The sequence below is a fragment of the Girardinichthys multiradiatus genome, chromosome 21 (assembly GCF_021462225.1).
Source record: "Girardinichthys multiradiatus isolate DD_20200921_A chromosome 21, DD_fGirMul_XY1, whole genome shotgun sequence".
Lineage (NCBI taxonomy): Eukaryota > Metazoa > Chordata > Actinopteri > Cyprinodontiformes > Goodeidae > Girardinichthys > Girardinichthys multiradiatus.
Genome location: NC_061813.1, coordinates 38,515,790 through 38,540,580, shown reverse-complemented (window position 1 = coordinate 38,540,580; position 24,791 = coordinate 38,515,790). Strand labels below are relative to the sequence as shown.

The window sequence follows — 24,791 nt, the reverse complement described above, 5'->3', positions numbered from 1 at the left end:
GCCTTGAAAAATGTTTTATCTGTCTTTTCTGGCAACAAGTATATCTGTCTTCAGGTGCCGACTGAGGTCAGAGAAAAAGAATGTGAGTGAAGAAATGCCTTTCTCGCAAACCTGAAGTCTCTTATCTCGTTGAGGATACTCAGTCACACAGGGTGTGAATCAAATATCCTTAACTCCTCACTGAGCTGCAACATTAGTAAGTGCTGGTGATGCTGTTGGAGTTTCACAAGAACATTTTCCTGATTTATTCACATGTTTCTTGTACATTATTTTCTCTCAAGAGAGCTTTATTGGTTATTTTTGTATTTTGGCTCTAAGGTTCTAAAATGGCTCAAAGTACCACTGGTGGTACATTAGTTACCTTTAGTGGTACTTAGAAGATTTGAGGCATCAACCACTTACAATGTCGATAACCAGAAAGCTAATTAACTGTGATGTTGAGCTAATGAGCCACAAGCAAAAAGTGATCTTTGCTTTAGAGAGAAACCCCTTAAAAAGAAATGCAACTATTACAAGAGTTTCAAATAAGTCAAGAACAGTGGACCACAAACAAGGTTTGATGTTCACTTATTAACTCCTGAAGGTGGAGCGTGGATCTGGAAAACACATCAAACCCAATTTAACCAACTTCCAATTTTAGCTCCCATAACCAGAGTTAAATCCTAATTATTCAATCCAATCCAGCTTTTTTATAAACACATTAAAACACCATACAGAACCAAAGTGTCATAAATATTAAAAAGACTCTAAAATGAATTAAAATAAAGGTTTAAAATTAGACAGGGTGTATGTATAAACATGATCACTAAGAAACATAAAACAGGGGTAATTAGTGTGCTAGCTGCTAGTAGGAAAGCAAACTAATAGCATATTTTGCTTGGATTTTATGTATTCAGTCACTATAGGTACATTTTACTAACATAACTGTGCTGTACTCTGTTTAAAGGATTTTATTAGATATAGAAACTGCCAGAAGTGCAAATAAACAGTTTATAATAGGATCTTTAAAGACACGACAGCCATGTTGGATTTTGAAGTAAAGGTAAATGAGAAACCATCTTTCTCACTGGGAGGTCTGACAGAAAATACCTCTTTAGGTTTTCTTCTAAGTTGGAACAAGGTAATTATGACTCCTGGCTGAAAATCGAATGGACAATAAAAACCACACCTTTTGTCCAAACCCTCAGAAAGTGGATGAGAACATTTTCACTTTCTCTTTTTGTTTTTATAAACCAAAAACTTTAAAAAAAATCCAGGTTTTAAGGTTTAAAACATCTAGAACCACCATCACAGACTCTACATTTATTGTGACGCCCATTCTTATTTAAAAGGTCTTAAACTACACCTACTGAGTCATGTTAGCAATGTATAAGTGTAGGTTGTAGGGAGTTGGTTTCTATTATAATATTAGGTGTGTCAAGATTAAATGATGAACTTTAAACTGGTGTGAGGTCAGAGTTAAACTTAGTGAGTCAAAGTTAGGCGTGGAGCAGTTTTTCAGATGTTCTAATGTAGATGAAGGTTTAGAAGAGAAGCAAATGACCTGTGAGTTCATGTTTTCCTTACCGTAAACCCTCAACTGAAAAAAGGTCTCCTTGTTTCCGTTGATGGTGCTGGTGTAACACTGATATCTGCCTTCGTCCCGTACGACCACGTTGCTCAGCTGCAGTGAGGCGTTTCCTTTAGGGATCTGCTCACGGTACAGCGACGTCCTGTCTTTAAAGTCCGGGCTCTGTTGTCCCAATTGATCGCTCTCATGGTAGTAGGTGTGCACTTGGGCTCTCTCTGGTAACAGTTTTATCCAGTGGATGACAACCTCACTACCGACTGGAAATGAGCACGGCAGGATGCAAGTCCTGCTGAACTGGCAGAAGACCTCTGTATCTGATAAATAGATGAAGAAGAGCATGGTAACTGTTAGTTGCAGTAAAACACAACCAGACAGAGATTTGTTTGCAGAATTCAACCTTGTTCACTTTGTTATCATGGCTGACCAACATCAAGCAGTGAGAGAAATATCTGTTTCTTCAGCTGTTCGGTGATATTTTCAGAAAGGACTTCCTGCCTGTAGCGCGTACACACGTCTCTGTAATGTTTTAACCAAAGTTAAACGATGCTAAATAAACCTTAGATCTGCTGATCAGGAAAAGATTTGTTAATTTTTCTTATTCCTCAAAATATTGCTTCTCCTTAAAGAAGAGCTTCTTTAGTTCAGATAATAGAATAAGTTGCATAATAAAAGGAGTCACCAACACCGCCTTTAATCCTGTGTTTTTACTCATCGTTGCTTGTAAATGGCATCATCCTGACCCACACATCAAGAATTCAGGTAACATAATTCAAGGTGTGGAAGGTTTTGAAATTCCTTGAGGTCACTTCCTCTGTTCAACTTTACTCTGGTGGCCTTTATTCATGAATCAAATTCATGAATAAAACAGGAAATGCGCAGATGGGGAGGGGGGAGGGGGGGGGGGGACAAATTCAGTTGTTTTGAAATATTTATAGTTGCAAACAATAACAGAGTGACATTTTGGAAACTATTAAAGCACCAACCATCACAGTGTTTTAAAGGTGTTGGAAGGATGAGGGTGGTGTCTGTTAAGAAGCCATTGACAAGCTGGCTACCTGAGCAGATAACCCGATTAATTAACCTCCTAATTTCAGTTTAGTTGGTATAATATTGTTCGCTTTAAGGCCTTGGAGGTCTGTTACAGAACATTAGAGAACAAACAGCATCATGAAGACCAAGGAACACAGCACACGGGTCAGAGAAAAAGTTCTGGAGAAGTTTAAATCAGGGTTAGGTTCTACAGCTATGTCTCAAGCTATGAACATCTCACAGAGCTCTGTTCAATCCATCATCTGAACATAGAGAGAGGCTGGACCACCAAGTCTGAGATGACAAGTCATCATTTTGTCATTATAAACGTCCACTTGACCCGTCCCTTTATTAATTCTGTAGTTCTGTGAAGGTTAAAGTGCATGGAGACAGTTTAACTACATCAATTATATTATTAATCCCAGTATCCCTTCAGACAGATGGCTTAATGTTACTTCTTCATTTGTTAACACTGTTTTAAACAACAAGTGGTGCTTCTGAATGCTTCTTAATCATCATCAGATGATCCGCAGCATCATCCAGAGCAGCAGAGCTTTTAAACAGAAACTTTACAGCATGATTTATAAAAACTTCCCACATTCTACAGATCCAAAATAAAACTCAGGAGTTTCCTGATGGAAGCGGTTCTTTCCTCTGGCCCTGCTTAGCACCGGTTCAGGACCAGAGCTAGAGCTCACTTTGGTGGAAACCATAGAACTTGTGTGAGTAATCAGTAAGCACTAGAAATGGTTTGGTGAAAAAGGCTCCCCAAGGGAGACATGGTAACTCTGGAGTGTTGGAGCAGGTATGCATCTTAAAGTTGCAGGATCATAGCTCTGGACCCCTGTTTACATTGCTGTGTCTCACCTCCATGTCACCCATCGGACCTCTGTAGTATTTAAGCCTTCTTGGTTCTATGATCAGGCTGGATTGTACCATTTGTGTTTTGGTTTCTTTAATCAGGGTTTCTCTGATTGAATATAATCCCTCCACAATGCACTTGCTTTTATCTGTATTTGGGTCCTGTACCAACTCTTATGACACAAGCATGCCTTTATATGTGTTTGTACATCATATAAAATCTTAGTAAAATACCTATTTTTTTGTTTTAAAAAGAGACACTTGTGTAAAGCACTGAAGGTAGTTGCTATGCTTATAGCCATGGAAATCCTGAGTCTCTGGGCAGGTAAAAAACAGATGTAGAGTGGTTAGACCTGGTGATGTTCTAAGGAGACTGAAAACATTTCTTGTAAAGAATGTTTAAAATGTTAACCAGCTGGTTAGGCGGCCCTCCAACATTTAGCTGCTCTTTCACTCTCCTGGTGAAAGGCTGCCGTGAAATATTTACCAGCCCGGTCATGATAGCAGTGAACTTTGTCACTCACTCAAAGTTTACTATATGACAACCTTATCAATTAGATTTGAAAATGTCTGAAACTTTATATGTTAAAAGTATTCTCTAAAGTTTCTTGACACCTGAAATCTGACCACAGACATTTTGCAGATGTTTGAGTCCATGCCTGCTTTTTGCCTCATGCCAAGCTGTAAGTTTTTACCCCCGTTATTATTTTATTTAACCTTTTCTACACCCTGATCAGGTTCAACTTCACTCCAAGTACATTTCCTGACAAAAAACAATGATTTAGCCAAGTTATTTATTACATTTACTTTCCTGGTATTCCTCCTTTCTATCTAAAACTACCATGACAACATGGGTGTAATTTGCAGATAGGATCAAGTGCTGAAATACTGTAAAAGTGACCCTTACCTCCTCTTACAAAAGTAAACACCAAGTAAAAAAGCCCAAAAATCTTTGTGAAACTAAACCGAGTCATGGTATGTCCTCCCTGCTGGCTTGTCTGACTGGATTACTGATTCACAACACAAGACACAACTCAGCTATATATGGGGCAGGACCAGTTTTCCGACCTCTGTTCATAGTGAAAGGAAAATGAAACATGATTTTTGATTTTGTTTAACAAATTAAAATCTTATGATTTTTGTTGTTATTATTGGAGCTTTAAATTAATCTAATCTGACTGACGTCTTAAACACGCCTGGATGACATCAGTGGGTTTTTTTTGCTCCTGAACCCAAACATGACAGATGATCTATGGACTTTAGAACCTCAGTCCTGCCATTTACCCACCCTGGATGACATTACCATGGCCTCCTGTTTTAAAACAATATTTTTAGTTGTTTTTGACGTAGTTTAACGAAGGACTGATTGGCTCCGCTGCGAGAAGTAGAGCTGGACTCAAAAGACAGCCTGCACAGTGCCCACTAAGGACCTTGTAACTGAGTGAGTTTATATTTAGATACAAGATATAGCTTACCCATGGTCCCGTTATCACACACAAACTGATATCAAGCTATCACTGCCATCTTGTATTGTCCTGCGGATAAGGCAGGAGTTTCCAGATGACGATGGGCAGTATATGGATTGAAGCAGGAGACACAGGCAGAAACCATTGTTAAACCGGTCCTGCTGTGGATGCTGCGACGATGGAGTTGGTGGGATGTGGATCTTGTCTACCTCTTCTAAGTACAGAGTTGGGTCATGTAAAACCTTTTCAAAGACCAGCTCCATGATGTCATCCATGTAGTCTGCAATGACAGATAACTTGAACATTTTTTGTTTGCAAGAAACCTTAATAAATTAAATTATTTTACACTGCTGTTAATAGTGACTGTGAGGGACCAAGCCGGTCAAGCATGAGGACACAGTAATAACTTTCAAAGAACATGGGTTTTATTTCCCCAAACTAACAAAATTCAAATAACTGTTACAGTGCCCTTAAAAGAGGTCCAATAAAGAAGCTAAACTCAAGACAAAAAAATCAGGGTTAAACATAACAAAACCTCAAACTAACTGCTCAAACAAACAAACTGACCTCCTACAGAAGAAACAAAGGGGACCTAAATACTGGCTGATCAGACCAGACTAACACACTGAAGAAAAGGGAAGGAAAACATATACAGAAATTTAACTGGCAAAAATAACTAAACACAGTTAGCTTAAAAATGTACTTGAATGACTAATAACTAAACAAAATAAGCAAATCACAAAAACAAAGAGAACTTATGCAAAAATTAGAATAAAGACTCCATGGTCTTCCCCCATGGTGGGACTCCAGATGGTTTCACCCAATCAGTCAATCTGGAATTGGAGTGTGCCAGCCAGAGTCCATTGCTTCTGTTCAAGGTACTCCCCCACAGCACCAGTAAAGAAAACACAGAAAATGTTAAATATTTGACAAAATTAAATATACAAAAGTTAACCAAATGTGCGTGCTACAATTAGAACTAATGTATTTCAATATTGTCAAATGAAAATATAAACAGAAACCCATGTATTTTTGCTGCAGTGAATGTGTATATGAAAACTCAAAATAAAAAAGTGTTTGTGTGTGGGGTTACCGACTGTGTGGCTGCAGGTGTGGCCATCACAGTGACATTACATTTAATTATTTTTGGGGTTCTTTTCTGTGGCTTTGCTTCATTTTTGTTACTCTGCATTCAAACTTCAATTTGTTAGTGTTATTTAACTGAAGAAATGTTATTGAAATCCTAATACTTCGATGACTTTGATTTATTGAAATCAGGTTTGTACAGAGGAATGCAGTAAGACTCACTCAAGATTGCTGCTGTTTCGATAAGCTTGGCTGTTTTTTCTCCCTTCTTGAACTTGGGGAGGGACATTCGGTACATGGGCTGTCCAGATGACGTAGTAGCAGTTGTGGTATGCAGGGCCGCCAGGTAAAGCCTGATTCTGTTATGATATTCTGGTCATGTTTTAGTCTTGTTCATGTTTTGTTAAGTTTGGTTTTTGGTTCTGGTCATGCTTTAGTTTTTGTTTTGTATTCAAGAGTCTCTGTTTTTGCTCCAGCCATGTTTTGTTCTGTCTGTTAATTAGCTTTATCCGGTTCACCTGCACCTAGTTAATCTGTCTTCTTGTTTCACCTGGTCACACTCCATATATACACACCTGTCCTGTTTATTCCTCGCAGAAACATTTGCCAAATCAAGCTCACCTCTTGTTTTGTCTTGCCTGTCCGTTTATTGTTTTGTTCCTGCCTTTCCTAGTAAGTGAGTTTTTTGTTATTAAATTCTTTTGCACTTACCGTCATGCTGCCTGCTAGTCTGCATTCCGGGGTCCTCTATCTCGCAAGCCCTGACAGATTCAAAAAAAACAAAAAACGTATACAATTCAATATTAAGCTTCATGTGCCACATTTAAAACCTAATAAAACTAATGAAAAACATGAGAAACTCAAAGCCACTAGCGACAACGCAAGCCATTGCCTCGGTGTGTAACCCGGACCATAGTAAGGTACCCAAAAATACATTCCCAGAGGCAGAAATGAATAACAACAATAAACTATAACAAGAACTATAGTCCCTTAGGGACTATGTCCTGGTTTGGGCCTAAAAAAACAAATTAATACAGTGCTTCCAAGTGCTGTTTAGGACAGTGAGTGCAGTTACAATGGCGGCAAATGAAGATTATCAAAACATATAGACAAAAAGCGATACTGTTCCTGCTGCAAAATAATGAGATTTAGTGTGGCAGAGACCAGTCAATGCGTGAGTGGGATTTGATAGAGAATTAAAGTTATATCCCCAACACTACACTTATTTAGCATGAAAAATAACGTGTGTGCTTGTGAAGTATGCGTCTAGCTGTAATATATATAAAATATGCGTCCAGCAGCTGCAAAAAAGGATGTAGCAATAAATCAAGATAAAATGTAAATATACAGTTAAATCAGGTCCAGTTATCAGCTATTATTTTGTTTAACCTTTACCAGCTGAATTACACACCATTGGTTTGCTATATTCAACAAACCTAATATAAAGAAGATCCGACATAAAGCTGAAGTTGAGATATTTTTCTGTCTCTAAATCTTGCAGTAAAACAGCTGTACAAAGTGTATTTGTAAGAAAACATAAAGTGTTTAATCAAAAAAGGACAACCTAAAAAGCATTAAAATATAAAACATAATATCCTTTGTTTAGTGAAGGAACAGTGGATGTGATTGATCTATGCTTCCAATTATGTCTGGAAACCCCAAAATATACAAGTAGATAATGCTTGAAGTGTCAAAATGTGTTACCTATTAAATTAGTGCCTTCAGTGATATCGGCAGTTCAGTGACTTTTCTTTTATCTTTGTCACGGGGGGAAGGAGTGTCCACAGTTTTCAGACTGCGAACCACTTATAAATGTACAAGTCACACTGATCTACCATCCGACAGTGGGAGGCGTGGCTCGTGTCTGCAAAGCTCCATTGTAAAATATAATAGATACAGTCTAAGATACAGCCCAAAGGTAAATTGTACTTATTCAAGAGACCAAGGCTGCGTTTAAGACCCTCAAGCTCCATGTGGAAACTTCCACCCACTTCATTGCTCTGCAAGTACAATTCAAACATGTTAGGTGTTATTTAATCTCTGCACAAATACACTTTTATTTTCAAATACCTGAACAAGTTGTAAGTCAGTGATGTTGTTGCTCCTTAGATCCATCACTGTGTAACTTCCAAACTTTGCAGAGTGTGCTTTAAGAAGCACAGTATATATACAATTTAAAAAAAAAATTTGACACGGGGTTGTTCTGTTATCAAGTTGTAAAATATTGGTATAGAAATGTAAATTTCCCTTTTTAATCCAATTCAGTTATTTCTACATGTTTACAGCACCATCAAGTGGTCGTTGCAGGTATCGCAACTTGGCCATCGTTTCATTTTGAACAGAACTTTATTGAATGGAAGTAGCACTCAGTCGGACAAAACAAGTGATGGGACCAAACCTCATTTCATGGTGTCCTCTCAGAGAAAACACATTTTTTGTTTAAGGTTGCATTGCTGGTATGTACTAAAAGTATGAGTTTGTAACCTTGTTTTTTTGCAAGAGTTTGCACACAAATGCATTATTTGATTTTAAAACGAGTCCTTTGTTATGCTATTTACCTGTGAATTGTGAGGCTGCAGTGTACAGGTGCATATCCTTTGGTATCTTTAATGAGTTAAACAGTAACAATGCAGCTTTGGGGTGCATATTATGCTGCACATATCCATGTTTGATTGTACGTTTTATCTTGTTTTCAGTTTCACCCTTTTGAATGTCATTAAACCTGCTGACAACATTCATTGGTCTTCAGAGTCGTGATATGAGAAAGGTGTTAGCCCTTGCGTCAGACATGCAACAGAAACCTCATATTTGCTAAATCAGGGCTAGAAGTTCAGAAACGGGTCAAAGTTCAGCCTTAAACATCCTCATCTCTTCATTTTGTGGCCGTCAGTCTGACTCAGACCTCAGGAGAAAAACATTTGAAAGCAACACAAATAAAAATCACAAAATAATCTGCTTTACCTTGTTTGAGCCTTAAAACATAAAATGTTTGTTCTGTTTTAATGGAAGTCTTTTATCACATTTGGGCTTCAGGTGATCTGCCACTGAAGAACGGAGACCAGGATTCTGAGAACATTAATACCGATAATTCTCAGATGTTCTCATTGTGATGCTCAATGACCAAACAATGGTTAAATCTGGTTGTACTTTATCGTGGTCATTTATTTACTGGAGAACAAGCTAAAAACCTGCTTTAGAGGCAGTTCTGTAAAGGTTTCTGTAATTAATCTATTAACTCATTCTGGGAATGTTTGGATGACTGCTCAAAGGTTCAGAGAGTATAAGAAACACTGATATCGCGTTTGTTCTTCTTCTTGTCCTGAAAACCTCTCTATGTCTGAATATATCTGAGTAAACGGAGCTGGTGTAAAGATGAAATCACTTTCCATGTGACCAAACATGGGGGTTTGTGGCGCTATTAGGAGCAGTCAGTATCTCACCTGCCACAGACGACTCTGGTGGTGTTTCTATTGATCAGTGTTTTCCTGAAAGCAGATCCAACCTTCAGTCTTCTTACAGCAGCTCCAGTCTCTAAAGTAAAAGCAGTTCGTGTGAGCTGCAGTTTCTAAACTTTAAGACCAGCATCACTTTGCATTAGATGGTTATTTATAATAACTGGTAGAAGAGATGTTGTATTTAAAGGGACATTTCTGGTTAAATAAAATAAAGGACAAGAAATTGCCCTCGGCATGTGTTGAATGACTTGTCAAATATCATCTTCAGTGTAAATCATGTAAACTATAATCTTCTGTGTTCAGCATCCTCCACATTTATTGACACCTGTAGTAAATATTTGTTAAAAGCCTTTATACTTTATTGAAGTAGCAGAACTTGCCACTGAAAAATGTAGAAAAATCCAGCCTTTAATTTGAGCGCATGTATTTAGATGGAGTAAAAATCCCAAGTTAGACTTGATAATTTATTTACTGATACCAAGTTTTGATTGGCAACATTCCAGTTCCTGTAAAAAAAAATTAAATCTGGACTTTTTGAGCTCATCAGTGTCAACGGACATTTGTGACCTCTTATTTTCCTAAGGCACAAATAGAAAAATACAGCGAGGCCTATTTCTATGAGTCCTCCTGAGAAATAGGAAAGAACATTTCTTTAAAATAAAATAAAATGTGTTGAAATGGCTACAAGAACGTAGCTTCCTGCCCAAGATCGGAGCCTAAATTAAAGGGTTTAAAACAGCCTGATCTGTGACAAACAAGCTGGCGGAGGACCTGGGTTTATACTGCTACCATGCATGGTTGGGAGAATGATAAGGGAGGTAAAAGGTGAAGTGTTGTAGAATAAGACTAAGTGCTGTCCTACAGGCAGAAGGGGTGCTTTAGCACACTTTATGTTTTGCATACAAAGTTTTAGCAGCAGGTGTGAAATCAGGAGGACACACTAAATAACCATCAAATGCAAATTGAACTGCAGAGTTTGCTTGAATAATGATTACATTTTTAAGATTTAAGTTACATGAAGGTAAAATTCCTCTAAGGTCTGAACCCTGCTTGGATCAGACATTAACTTTAGCCAGTGGGAAAAATATATTTATTTATTCAGGAAAAAGACAATCAGACAGGTATTTGCTTTAGGTTGGATACTGACTACTTGTTTCCTCTCCACATAATCCATTTCAAAACCTAAACCATCTCTGTAAGGCTTCTTGGTGCTTTTTGTCCCAGTAAAGTTTCCTTTAGAGCTTCATCATCCAGTTAGTTCTCTCCTGAGTCATGACCTCTGGGTCCTCTGGATTTAGATCATAGAAAAAGGTGTTTCCTGGGAAAGTTAATGCAGTAGATTCAAAGATGGTCATTTAATGTTCATAAAGCCCTGATGAGACCTTAAAAAGCTGCTCTTTGTGGACTTGATCTTCCAGTGTCATTATCATCATCTCAGTTCTTCTGAAAGGCAAACAAACTCTTTCAGTTTCTCTTCAGTGTTCAGCTGAGGGTTTGTGTTTGCTTTGTTGATTCCGTCAGCCTCTTGTCTTCAGATTAACTGGGAGGAGGCTTGAGTGTCCAGTGTTGCTTCACAGCCAAAGAGCTGCTCTCATTCAGGTTACTGTGCTGGTTCTCCATCTGAAACATGTCAAACAGTGAAATTAAGTAAGAAAATCATAAAACATGATTCTAATGTTACATTTCTGTGCTTGCTTGTGGTAGTTTATCTTTCTGAATCAAGTATAATCTCTCCTTTGCTAATTCATTGGGTGCCATCTTGTTAAAAAGACTGATATAAAACTGAAGACTATAAAACATGCATCCATTAAATTATAACACGTTCAGAAATGAGGAGGAAGATGCAAAGTATTGTTTAATCCGTTTAGTTCTGATTAGTATAATGACAAGGAAAGTAGATGCTGAAGGTGTAACTCCATATGAAGGAGAAAAAATGTACTTTAGAGTCATTATTTCACTATAAAGCACTCTTAAACAATAAATTCCTTCATTACAGAGACCATTTTTAACATACAGAGTGGCTAATAACAGAATTGACCTCTGACTCCATCTACTGGATATTGCTACACTTACTGAGAGCCTGAGAACCACTCAATAAAAATATAAATTCAAGAAATGATAATAACTGTCCGGTTTGTGTTTTTGGAGACCAACCTTTGACCCTGTTCAGCTCTGTCTCTTCTTCAGGATGGTTTCTGGCCTTCTTGACTCTTCCTGAAGGTGGAGAACAAATATCCAGATTTTAAATGATTATGTCACTGCATCCAAATGTTTTTAAGATGGGGTTAGCAGAGAGCTCTGAAGGTATCGGTTCAATTATCAGAACTTTAAACTAAAATGATTTGACCAGATAAACAGAATGAAGAAAAATTTAAGTTATTTTACAGTAAGAAGGTTTTATAAAGAATCAGAGCTGTTCTGATTTGAGCCATTTCCTCATTGGTTAAAACTGACTGCAAAGTCTTTAGACTTAATAAGTCAACTAAATGAATTTCTTTTGTAATTTAATTGCCTAATTAATAGCAAACAATTACAGGATCTCTTGGATCTTCCACAAATCAATGTGAAGCATTATTAAATGGATAAGTCCCAGTCCAGAATAGGAGCAGTTCAACATTTCAACAGATGGAGGCATTGGAGCTGTGTAGCAACCTGCTGGTTCTGGTTTTGATCCTGTGGTACTGTTGGTACTGCCAGTTTCTGACAATATTCTGGTGTTCCTACAGTGACTCTGAACCAGATGCTGGGCTGAGGTTAGGGACACTAAATGACCTCAGCTGCCTTCACTATTATTATTATCAGATAATAAAATTCTAAGGTTTCTTTATGCAAAGAATTTGAAAATAAATGGACCGAATACGCAGTCTTGACGGCTCCCAGGGCTCAGAGTAAGAACTGAGTATCTGTTGCTCATAGTATGAGTTGGTTGAACCCTTTGCTGTTTTCAGTTCATTTGTTCAGTTATAGTCTTACCTCTCAGCTTCACGAATGCCAGTAATCCTGCCAGGGCCACAACCAGCACAGCAGCCACCACACCCAGGATCCACCAATAGGAGGGCTTCTCCGATACACTTCGCTGACCTGCACAGCGTAACAAACACATGAAGGGTTACAGAAACAGGCAGTTTCTACCCAATCAAGGGAAAAGGACATAATATCTCGCTTTCAAAGAGGACATTTAATTTATTAGTATTAATTGCGTTTCAGTTCAGAACAAAGTGGATTTAGGACTGAACAAACTAACTTTGATGCTTTTCCTATCAGAGAAGAATGTAACGAAAACTCTGAAGATAAACCTGCAGAAGCAAGTCCCAGAGCTACAGATCTGTGTTGTTATTATTAAACAGGCCCTCAGAGAAGGTTTTATTGGAGACCTGCTGATCTCTACAGAAGCTTCATGCAGTTTATAATCCCTCAGACAGTTTAACTACTCCTGAGTTTCCCTGACACCTTTTTAAACAAATATCAGGAATTGAAAGTTTATCTTTCAGTTCAGTCGCAGTTTGACCATCTAAGGTATTTTCAGATAAACACTGTAATGCAAGAACAAAAAGAGAAAACAAACATAATCCTGCATGTTTTCATCCTCCGTTTCCTGACGGTTTTAGAAATTCATGCCATTATTTTTTTTTTTAACTGTGTTGGGACATTTGTCGCTCTGCAGATGATGAGCAGCAGACCCTCAGGATGCATTTACTCCTCAGCTACTCATTATAAGCAACTTTTGGCAGTGCTGGAGCTCCGTCTCTGAAACAAGACAATGCAGCGCTTGGTTCATGTTGAAAATACACTTTAAGGGAACCGTTCTCAAAATGTTTCTCCTTGACTTAAAGAGCTTTTCTTACACAATGTTCACCCCTCAGGAAACATTAGATTTAATCGCAGTAAAAATGCTGCTTTTTATTACATGCTTTAAAGGATTTAGAGACATTACTAAACAAAGCTGCTTGGAGGTGCAGCATCATTGCAAACATTAATATTTATCACATTTCATTATGATGTTTAGTCCTAAAATAGTGTCCTATTGTAGATTGTTAGTTGACTACATTTGCATGGAGGTGGGTTTGTCCTTTTTCTCAAATATGAATCCATATTGATGTACAAATGTAAAAGACTGTAGATTCTTTCCCCATCCACACCTGAAGCTGTGGTGTTAGTTGCACAGTCTAGTTGGGGAAATCATTCAGAAAGCTTTTCCACAAAGTTCAACTTTAAGCTGCTTCTCTTAATTCAGCAAGGAAGAGCTGTCAAATATGAATCCGAATCTGTTGATGTTCAAATGTGGTTGACTGTTAAACAGATTTGTGAAGACACTGTTGCAGTTAAAGATAAATGCATGGATGAATTTTTCCAGATACTGCTGGGACTTTACACTTTAATCCTGGAGATGTTCTACAGGTGATGGAAAAATCAACATAATGCATCAACTTGATCTGGTTCTATTTCTGTAGTTGTGTCTGATTTAATCAAGCCATTAAAAGATTTGACCTTGAGGACAACAGAGGTGATGAAAGTTATTGGCAGCCAGATATGATGGCAGGATGGTGTGGTGGCCTAGTGGTAAGGCGTTGGTCTCGTAAACCAAAGATCATGGGTTCAATCCCCATCCACACCTGAAGCTATGTTAGTTCCACAGTCTATTTGGGGAAATCATTCAGAAAGTTATTCCACAAAGTCCAACTTCAAGCAACTGTTAATTCAGTAAGGAAGGGCAGTCAAATGTGGTTGACTGAAATAGTGCCTTGTTTGGTTAGTAGGATTGGAAAGTAAGTGCATATCTTTCTTACATTTATAATTAAATTGAGGGGAATATAGTGGACAGAAACGTCTGTCTGACACTGTAGGTTTCCTTCTTTCATCCCTTTTTCTTATTGTTAACATCTTTTTTTCAAATCGGTTGTAGCTCACATGTTGGTGCGGTCCATGTTAGGTTGTAGTTAAAAGGTTCAACATTTACTTATTGTTTAATCTCAACATATTCTTCATAAAAGTTTACTATTATTGGTTAATATTTTTGTTCATGTCACTGTATATGAACGTTTTGTTTAAATTGGAGAGCATAGAGAATCCCATTTTGGTGGTTGAGTTTCAGACTTTACCGTGAGGTTCATCGATAGTGACTTGGTTGTGTTCGATGTGTTTGCTCTGCCCCACAGAGAACTCGCAGATGTAGCTGCCGGAGTGCTCCGAGTGTTTGGGGTTCATCAGACGCAGGGAGCCGTCCCCAAACGCGGCTTTGTAGGCATCCAGCTCCACGTGATTGACCCAGGAGGGCAAGGAGAAGCTGTGCCCCGACCGGCTGTCGTAGCTGAGGATGAGGGTGGATTTATCGTTTCTGGAGAAGGTCCAGAAAAGGATGGGGTTGTTCAGGTAAGTGGGAGCCAGGCAGCGAATGGTCAGGTCTCTTCCCTCAGTTCCTGTTATCTCTGTAAAACAGAATGTTTGGTTTCACAGTCAAAGTCTGTCCTAATTAAAGAATCAAGTCTGCTGTTTTACAACTTGTTAAAATCTGCAGCTTTAAAAAGGAGACAGAATATTAATCTGAAATATTAAGGGGTTAATCTTCAATGGGTTGTAGAACTGCATGGTGGAACCTTTAAAATGCAACAAACTGTTATATCTTTGCTAAATCACATTTAAATCAGTCGTTGAGTGTGTAAATGGTCTGTAGGGTCCACACTGCATGCAAATGCACCAAATTCGCTTGATGAGGTTGGAAATAATGTTTTCTTCCAGGTTGGCACATTCAGTAGATGTGCTAAGTCTGCTTCCATCTCCTATTTGTCACATATTTCTGTCAATTCACAAAGCTCCCTTAAAGAGAGATGGTTTTTCAGCTTTGCTTTGTAAGCTTGGATTGGATCTGTGTTCTGTACTGCGACGGGAACCTGATGAAACCCAAAAGCTCCCACTATTGTCTTGGAAATTATGGCAACGAAGAGCAAAGTTGCATGGTGATAGTGAAGAGTGATAAGAAACAACTCCTGTAAATAGGATGGTGCAATGCCATCAGAAGTGTACTGACAACTGAATTTTAAATCCCATATTAAACAGGTTTCAAGGATATCCTTCTTTCATCTCCGGAACATTGCCAAAATTAGAAATATCCTGTCCAGGAATGATGCTGAAAAACTAGTCCATGCATTTGTTATTTCAAGGCTGGATTATTGTAATTCTTTACTATCAGGATGTCCACAAAATGCAGTTAAAAGCCTTCAGCTGATTCAAAATGCTGCAGCAAGATTTCTGATGAAAATTAAAAAGAGAGATCTTATTTCTCCTATTTTAGCTTCCCTTCATTGGCTCCCTGTTAAATCCAGAATAGAATTTAAAATTCTCCTCCTCACATATAAAGCCCTTAATGATCTAGCTCCATCATACATCAGACATCTGATTGTTCCATATGTTCCTAACAGAGCACTTCGTTCTCAGACTGCAGGTTTACTGGTGGTTCCTAGAGTCTCTAGAAGTAGAATGGGAGGCAGATCCTTTAGTTATCAGGCTCCTCTCCTGTGGAACCAGCTCCCAGTTTTAGTCCGTGAGGCAGACACCCTGTCTACTTTTAAGGCTAGGCTTAAAACTTTTCTTTTAGATAAAGCTTATAGTTAGAGTGGCTTAGTTTATCCTGAGCTATCTCTGTAGTTATGCTACTATAGGCTTAGGCTGCTGGAGGACATAATGACCACTTTCACCCTCTTCGCTACATTCTCACACTACTCTCCAATTTTGCATTATTTGCTGTTATTTCAGTTTTTAACTTTATGTTCTCTCTTTTCTCTTCCTAGAAGCTACACCTGGCCTGACTCTGTGTCTACCTGTGACACCTTTCTGTAGAGGGGCATCGTCCGAGCTTCTGCTGGCAACAACTTAATGCTCACCCTCTACCGATGATCCACATAGCCCTGTCTTTCAGTGTTTAACCCTTTCTCTCTCCTAGACATGGTGATTGACTGAGCTTCTACTGTAACTAACTCTATGTGCTCTCTTTCAGACTGTAACCTTGAAAACTGGCTCAGAGTTTATCTGTTTTTCTTTCTAGGTGAAACAACTAAAGCAGCTACATCCATTAACATTTACTTTTCCTTCCCATAGAAAGTACTCCTGGATCAGTGCTTCTTTGTTCTCTTTGTGTCTCTGCTCTGTTCTCTCAAACCCCCAGTCGGTCATGGCAGACGGCCGCTCACACTGAGCCTGGTTCTGCTGGAGGTTTCTTCCTGTTGAAAGGGAGTTTTTCCTCTCCACTGTCGCTACATGCATGCTCAGTATGAGGGATTGCTGCAAAGTCAATGCCAGTGACTGTCCACTGTCTCTACATGCTCATCCAGGAGGAGTGAATGCTGCAAGTCACTGACTGGATGCAATCTGCTGGGTTTCCTTAGATAGAAAAACTTTGTATCCAATTTGAATAAATAACTAACTCTGACTGAACTGTTCAATGGTTAGGATTAACTGGAATGAATGAACCTGACTTTGTGAAGTGCCTTGAGACAACATGTGTTGTGAATTGGCGCTATATAAATAAACTGAATTGAAAATAAACTGAATTGAATTTTACTTAGAGAAAGTGTAGAAATTATAATTAAGGAGAAATATGACACTCGCTGTTGCATGCTGGACCCGCTGAAGGAGTTTAATTGAATTATTATCACACCCAGGTAAAACTGCATTGCAGTCGTCATGCTTGCAGGTTTTGAATGCATCAACCAGTTTCTCTGTGTCTGTTTGAGCTGAGATGGGCCTGATTTTTGAGACATTGCACAAGTTAAGAGTTGGTAATTTTTGGCACCAGTTTAATTTATATAGCAAAAGAAAGTCTTGGTCAAATATGACCCCAAAGTTCCTGACAGTGTCACTGTAAGCTAAGGTACAGCTGGTTTGCCACTGAGTCATGAAGCTTTTTAGGACTGAGAACCATAACCTCGGTTTTCTGACATCACATGAAACAAGCCAGTAGGCCAAGAAAGTAGTGGGAATCATCTGGCTTAATGGATTAATAAAGCTGTATGTCATCAGCATAACATCAAACCTGATGATATCAACCAAAAATAAAACTGGACCTAGTTCAAGCCAAGGCAAATCTAAACAAATGGGTTTTTAACCTGAATTTAAAAGAACTCAGGGATTCAGCTTTGTTGCAGCTTTCTAGAAGTTTTTTCCAGATGTGTAGCGCATAACAACTGAATGCTGCTTCTCCATGTTTGGTTCTGGTTCTGGGGATGCAGAGTGGACTTAACCAGAAGACCTGAGTGTCTGGAAGGTTGATACAACAGCAATAGATCTTCAATGTATTTTGGTGCTAAGCCATGTAGGGACGTAGGAACTAACATAAGTATTTTAAAGTCTATTCTCTGAGGTTCAGGGAGCCAGTGGAAGAACTTTAAAACTGGGCTGATGTTCTCTAATCTCTAGGTTCTAGTGAGAACCAGGTAGCAGCACTTTGGATCAGCTGCAGCTGTCTGATGGACTTTTTAAACAGATTTGAGAAGACGCTGTTGCAGTAATCAATTCAAATAAAGATAAATACATGGATGAGTTTTTCCAGATCCTGCTCGGACATTATAACTGTAAATTCATCTTTAATTTTGGAGATGTTTTACAGATGATAGAAAAATCAACATAATGCATCAACTTAGTCTGGTTCTATTTCTGTATTTGTGACTGTTTTAAGCTGTGAAAGGATTTGACCCGAGATGAACAGAGGTGGCAGTCAGCTACAATGGTGTGGTGTGGTGGCCAAGTGGTAAGGCGTTGGTCTCGTAAACCAAAGATCATGGGTTCAATCCCCATCCACACCTCAAGCTGCTACATTCTGCACAGTCTGGTTGGGGAAAGCATTCAGAAAGTTGCTCCAATCTACATCTATCAGTTTAGCAAGGAAAAGCTGTTAAATAGGAATTTAAATGTGGTTCACTGTAACAGTGCCTTGTCAATAGGACTAGAAATTAACTGCATATCTTTCTTCCATTTATAAGTAAGTCAAGGAGAATATAGAGGACGCTATATATAGAGGGTTCTTTCATCCCTTTTTCTTATTGTTAATTCGGTTTTATTCAAATTGGTTGTAGCTCACATGTTGGTGCGGTCAATGTCAGGTTGTAGTTAAAAGGTTCAACATTTTGTTATTTTCATGTGTGAGAAGCATCATCCCTGTTCTGGTTCTGTTAGCCCAAACACATTTCCTTTTGAATCTGTCAAAGAAAACATAAAACTTGTTTCATCTCAACGTATTCTTCATAAAAGTTTACTATTATTGGTTAATATTTCTGTTCACAGGCGTTAGATTTTGATGTTAGGAATGTCTGATTTATGATGTTGCTGTAGCTGCCGGAGTGCTCCGAGTGTTTGGGGTCCATCAGATGGAGGGAGCTGTTTCCAAACACGGCTTTGTAGGCATCCAGCGCCACGTGATTGACCCAGGACGGCAAGCTTGTTCAGGTAAGTGGGAGTCAGACAGCGAATGCAAGTGTTTAAATTTGCAGGGATTAAAAAAAAAAAAGAAAAAGAAATTCTAAGTGTTTTTTAATCATGTCTGTGCACTTCATGTGAATCTTTGTAGCCGAGCCTCAACAGAATTTCATTATGGTGCCATAATGACAATAAAGAATCTTAAATGTAAAAAAAAAATGCTTTTCCAAGATTTCAAATTTGGGCTTCACAGCATCAAGTGCTCCCGTGTGTGATGAGGTTTTTCACTGTTGGATGCTCTTCATTCATATTTTCTCTGAGATATCAGACACCATGCTATTAACAAAACTAAATACTTCCGTATTTACTTTTTTGTTATTCACTTCCGTGAATGAGAATAAACAGTTTTACAGGACGAAAAAGTGTTTATTCCCATTCACGGCTCCATCTTCACTGTTGGGGTTTGTGGCCTGGTGGCTGCCTCTTTCTGAAGCCGTTTAGGAGGAAAACATTTAGACTGCAGTCGGCTCTCTTACCTCCCACCTGTTTTCTTGTGGAATTCCTCTGTTTTTTCTGTTGGTTTGCTCCTATCTTGTGTTGTGAGAACAGTCTGCTGTTGTTTTCTACTTTTTGCTGGGGTTGAAGAGACTTTTCTTTGTATTGGCAGCCAAGGTGTTCTTCCTGTTTGCTGTGTTCCCAGATCTGAAAGCACAGATTTGTCCTCTGGCTTTGCACGAAGAGAGTTCACCAGAGAGTTCAGAGGGTTGGTTTACTGTTTTGTTAGCTGGATGTCAGTCTTGTCACTCTTTTGAATCACCAGTAGAGTCGTATTATTGTCATACCCAGCATTTACCTCCACATTCACTTCAAGCCAAAGAATATTCATTTTATTCACTGCTGTTGTTCTAGACGTTTGTCCCAGTCATCTGTGGAAAAGGGAGGCATCTTGTACCGATTAGCTTGTACTGCCATAAAAACTGCAGCTGCTGCTTGCATCATCTGGTTAATCAAAAGTGATTAAAATAAAATAAATCCTTGAAAGAATCCACTAAAAAATCATTGAGTGACACTAATTTAAAGCCCTTCTGTTCAGTCTTTCTAAAGTCCTTGGCTGAGAGATAAGAATTAAAGAGTAGAAGAATCCAAGCAAACAGAGAGAAGGGGGAGAAAGCGTCTGGGCGAGTACAGATCAGAACCTTGTAGAACACCATAAGAGACTGGTGAATGTGGACAAACACAAAGTCTATTAGATAGATGTGATTTAAACCACTGCAAAGCACCACCCTGGATCATAAGGAGCTCCTTCAATCTCCGTAGTAAGATGAGGTTGATGGTGCCAAATGCATCACTGAGGTCAAGATGGACCATAAAGGACAGGAGACCATGGTCCAATACAACAAGGAGGTTGTTTATTACTCTGTTTAATGCAGATTCAATAGATGTGTCAAATACACCTTGGAAATCAGGTGCTGGATCACAGGTGTGGAGCTTTGGCCAAGTGGTAAGGTGTTGGACTTGTAAACCAAAGATCATGTGTTCAACCCCCATCCAGACCTCCCTTCAGAACACAATTTGGGTTTTTTTGTTTCAAGTGTGAACCACATCTTTCATTCTTGTACAACTATCTCCATGTTATCCATTAACTGTCTACATCTACTTGACCTTGTAGGGTCGCAGGGACTGGTGCCCATCTCCAGGAGTCATTGAGCGAGATGCTGGTTGAAGCCTGGACAGGTCGCCAGTCCATCACATTTATACAACTACTGTGGTTAAAATAATTTCACATATTGCAGTAAGAACAAATATTTGTATTATTCATAACTTATATTTTGATTCTATCTCTAAAATCCGGTTTAAATGTTTCAGGTTTTTTTGATCCTGATTCTGCATCAGTTGTGGATATTTTACATTGAAATGTTAAATCTCTGATCCAGTCTCACGTAGTGAGATCAGATTTTTTTTCAAAGAGAACATATTGACAAAGAATACATTCAAATAAATGTAGTGTTACTTTTAAAGTAAACATGTTTCTTGCCTCTCATTCATCTTTTTGTAAAGCGACCTTGGAATCCTGGCAAGTTGATGCTCACCAGTTAAATAGCAGGTTGTTGTGAGCCTCTCAGTTTGTTGCCATCATATATACAGCTGACTGACAGCTTACTGGAACCTATGAGAGAAGTGTAGCGCTACTCCTCACTCCATTGAACTCCGTTGTCTCAAATGCATATCAAATGTGCAATTTGAAGAAACTGAGACGTTTATCTGTTCTGTTAGAACTTAAAACCATCCAAGCTGTGGACATTTTTTACCTCTCTCCCTAAGCGACGTTGTCCATGTTGAGGCGCCGTAAGAAGACGTCATTTTACAGATGTAGATGAGATCAGGTTGACTCTTTAGCTTCCTCAGTCGGCTGTCCACTGTGTATAGACCATTGGGTTTAGCGTGCATGCGCGTGACGGGTCGGAGGTCTTCAAATGTGGGCGGTTCGGTCGCCCAGGTCACCCGAGGAGGCGGGAAGATGTCCTGGACGGAACATTTTATCTCCTCGTAGCCACTCAGCCGGGACTCCTCCAGAAAAAGGCATCGAATAGGAGCTGCAAACACAAACAGGAGGACGCTCAGTGTTTCTGATGATAGACACTGAAGGTCAGGGCCTGATGTAGCCTGGCTGTAGGTGAGATCACTGTTATGGAGATAAGACCTCTGCTAACTCCTGACCTCTCATTAGTAATTGGAAAACTGGCTCACTGTTGCTGTCCTGAGCCGGAATCACATCCAGGTTCTCAGGGTTCTGCTGCTTACACTTACAGACTGAAGTCCTTAATCAGGCTAAATTAATTAAGACATTTAAATGTGCTACACAATGTGCAGTAAAGTATTTCTGTACATTTAGGTGTCAGGCGGCCAGAGTTAGTAACTGTTAAAGTAGTTTTGGTCCATTGGCTTACTGAAAGAAAGAGTTTTTAGGAAAAAATCCTACAAACGTTATTCGCTGAATCCGTGATTTTAGTTGAAAGCGCTTTTGAAATCACCTTGTTGGTCCTTAAATGCAATTTTGTGTCACTCATCTACATTACATTTGGTATTTTTCTATGGTTTTAATGATGTGAAAGGATTTAACTAAACAAATAATTTGATTTAAAAGAAGTAATAAGCAGCACAAATCCAAAGAAAACCTTCAGAAACCCTGACAAGACCATGCTTTTAGATTAAAGGAAAGTCTGATTGCTTAGAAGGAGAATCTAAAGGAAAGGGAACTGGATCAAGGCAACAAAGCTTCACTGAATGTCAAATAAAATAATAAACATTGTAAGCAGGCAAACATCCCATCACAGCTAAGATGCATTTTGCTGAAACAACTGGACATTAAAAATTATATTTCCTATTTAAACGTAATAAAATATTTTGAAAGTTGCTGTAAAAAACTCAGTTTTGTAATTTCTCACAGCAAAACTTGTGCAGAAACCAAACTGGTGAGGCGATGAAGCAGAATATTTCATCAGCTGACATTTGGACGTCCATATTCTTCTTATAAACTCACCTTCTACCTTTAGGATGACCTTAGCTTTGTGTCTTCCTCCTGAGGTTTGTACATGACACCTGTACGTGCCCCTGTCCTTCGGGTTGCTCCTCCTCAGGATCAGGGTGGCGTTTCCATCAGAAATCTGCTGTGGAGAGATGGAGGCGCGTTCGGCGAGCTGGTCCGGATTAAAACTTTCCTTGCTGCTGTTTCTGTCGAACCTGTACAGCAGCGCGTCCTGTCTGAACCACTCAACGGTCTCGTTCCTGCCGGGCTGGAAGGTGCAGGGGAGCGCGCAGTCCTCTGAGTTGAAGCAGGTCACGACAACATCTGGAACAACGCCGGAAGAGTTTATTTAGAGGCTGATCTGAGAGAGAAGATATCAGGTATCAAGAGTGTGTCTGAGCTTCAGCTCTGGTTTTCTCAGCTTTAACAGTTGCTGTAGTGAAGCACTGAAAGCTTCTTCCTGTAGAAGGAAGGAACATCTTCTTGCAGGTTTTGTTTTTTAAAGGTCATCAGATGTTCACGTTGGATCAGAACAACACGACTCTGACAGTTTAGTTTGTTCTAAAATCCAGTTAGAAATTCTGTTCAAGTAGTCAAGATAACGTTTCTACTGTTAAAACGAAAAACTAAAGATATTAATCACATTATAAGCACTAGATATATGATATCTCGAAATCCCTAATTTATCCTGGAATGAATGAAGGTTAGAATATCTGAAATGTAATCTTTTCACCAGAAGAATTGATCTATAGAAATTCTGTTTAAACATCCTCTCTGGGTATTATATGTTAATGTCCTTGCCATAGAGCAGCATTGTTCGAACGTCCGATCACTCCAGAACTTTTTTTGGGTTCTTATTAAACCGAGTTTATCTTGTTGGAACGGTGTTATAGAAAACTTTTAAAACTCATGTCATGACCTGTCATGATTCATCAGTTTATTATTGTTGGTAAGGTCTTGCCATATTTGTTTTTCTGGGTTGTTTGATATTGTTGTTAGGGATTTTCCATATATATACATTTATGTTCAGTTTCTTATTTCTCTCTTATGTGCATTTTGGTTTATTGTCTTATGGTAGTGTTAAAGTTTTCTCTTTTGACTTATGTGCTTTCTTGAGGGAAGGTGTGGTGGCCTAGTGGTAAGGCGTTGGTCTCGTAAACCAAAGATCATGGGTTCAATCCCCATCCACACCTCAATTCGCAAGTTTAGGGGTTATTGGTAACCTTGTGGTTAGACAGCAAGTGATTTGTACTCTGGATAGGCCACTGAAAGCCTGGTTTGAATCACAACCTGACACTCTGGCTCCATGGGCAAGACCCTTAGCCAGGATGCTCTTTGTCTCACGCATAATAGCAGCTCCCTAAGGGAGGGTTAAATGCAAAAGACAATTATGTTGCAATGACAAAGAACATGTGTTTTATTAATTATTTCTCTGGTCTCCTGGCATTAATTATTCTCTTTCCCTCAGTTTTTCAGTATTCCCCTTATTAGACTCACCTGGTTTCCAGGTCAGTATTCAAGCTTCATGGTTCCTGTTGTCCAGTGATGGATTCTTCTGTTACCCTTTCTGCTCTGATGTCCTGTTCTTCCTGCCTTTGTTTTGTTTTCTGTTGACTCATTTTGTCACATCACTGAAGAAACTGACCATGCCTAGTGTGTGTGTGTGTTTGTGTGTGTGTGTTTGCGATAGATACAAAGAAAAGTCGCGTCATTGTGTTAATAGTGTAAATAACAGGGGTGTAACAGTACACAAAAATTATGTTTTTTCTGTACTCTCCAGTCAAGAAAAATGAATACAAATATACTTTTTTTTACTTCGGTCAGCAGCAGACAAAGAATTCTTGTCAGCTGAAATTAATTTGATTTTATTATGTTCTAAAATGTAAAACAGTGGAAAGCACTGAACTGACTGGAGGTTTGGTTGGATTTTTTTCAGTGAATAAAGTAGCCATAGCCAGTGCCTGGATAGACAGATTGTACAACAATATAAGCTATATTGTTCTATACCCTCTCGACAAGAGTCAATGTTACTGTTTAGAAAATGAAAAAAAACTGTGTCCATGTTTGAGAATATAACATGTTTCAATCACTTTGGAGTTGTTTTGATATTTAGACAGCCTGGTTTACCAGCTATACCTGAATGCAGCATGGTTGGGAAGTTGGGAAGACCTCCTCTCATCTTGCATTTTATAAAATGTAAGCAGTTTGGGCTGATTGGTTCCTACAGGTAGCCATTTGGACCTCAGCTGATTTTTCTCCAGAACCAGTGATGTTCACATTCAGCTTGTTATTGTTTCAGGTGAGTCATTCAGTTCAGTCCAGAGGGAGCTCCATACCATACTGATGTTGACAAATACTGAAATAAAGTTCTGGTTCGGCCCACCTTTCTTTCT

The 24,791-nt window shown here is 38.9% G+C and overlaps 1 protein-coding gene and 3 non-coding genes across 4 annotated transcripts in view; all 4 read left to right on the top strand.

Annotated features, from left to right (window-relative positions):
• The first annotated feature begins 14,010 nt into the window (after positions 1-14,010).
• Positions 14,011-14,082, top strand: trnat-cgu. The gene has a single exon. It is a non-coding gene; the product is annotated as a tRNA-Thr (tRNA).
• Positions 14,083-14,705: 623 nt separating this feature from the next.
• LOC124857656 (gamma-aminobutyric acid receptor subunit rho-3-like) overlaps positions 14,706-24,791 on the top strand; it is a 63,570-nt gene continuing 53,484 nt past the window's right edge. Inside the window, exons 1-2 of the mRNA XM_047349001.1 lie at positions 14,706-14,837; positions 18,789-18,902. The gene's annotated coding sequence lies outside the window, so the exon portion shown is untranslated. The remainder of the gene's footprint in view (positions 14,838-18,788; positions 18,903-24,791) is intronic.
• Positions 18,191-18,262, top strand: trnat-cgu. Its single transcript has one exon. It is a non-coding gene; the product is annotated as a tRNA-Thr (tRNA).
• trnat-cgu lies at positions 23,520-23,591 on the top strand. Its single transcript has one exon. It is a non-coding gene; the product is annotated as a tRNA-Thr (tRNA).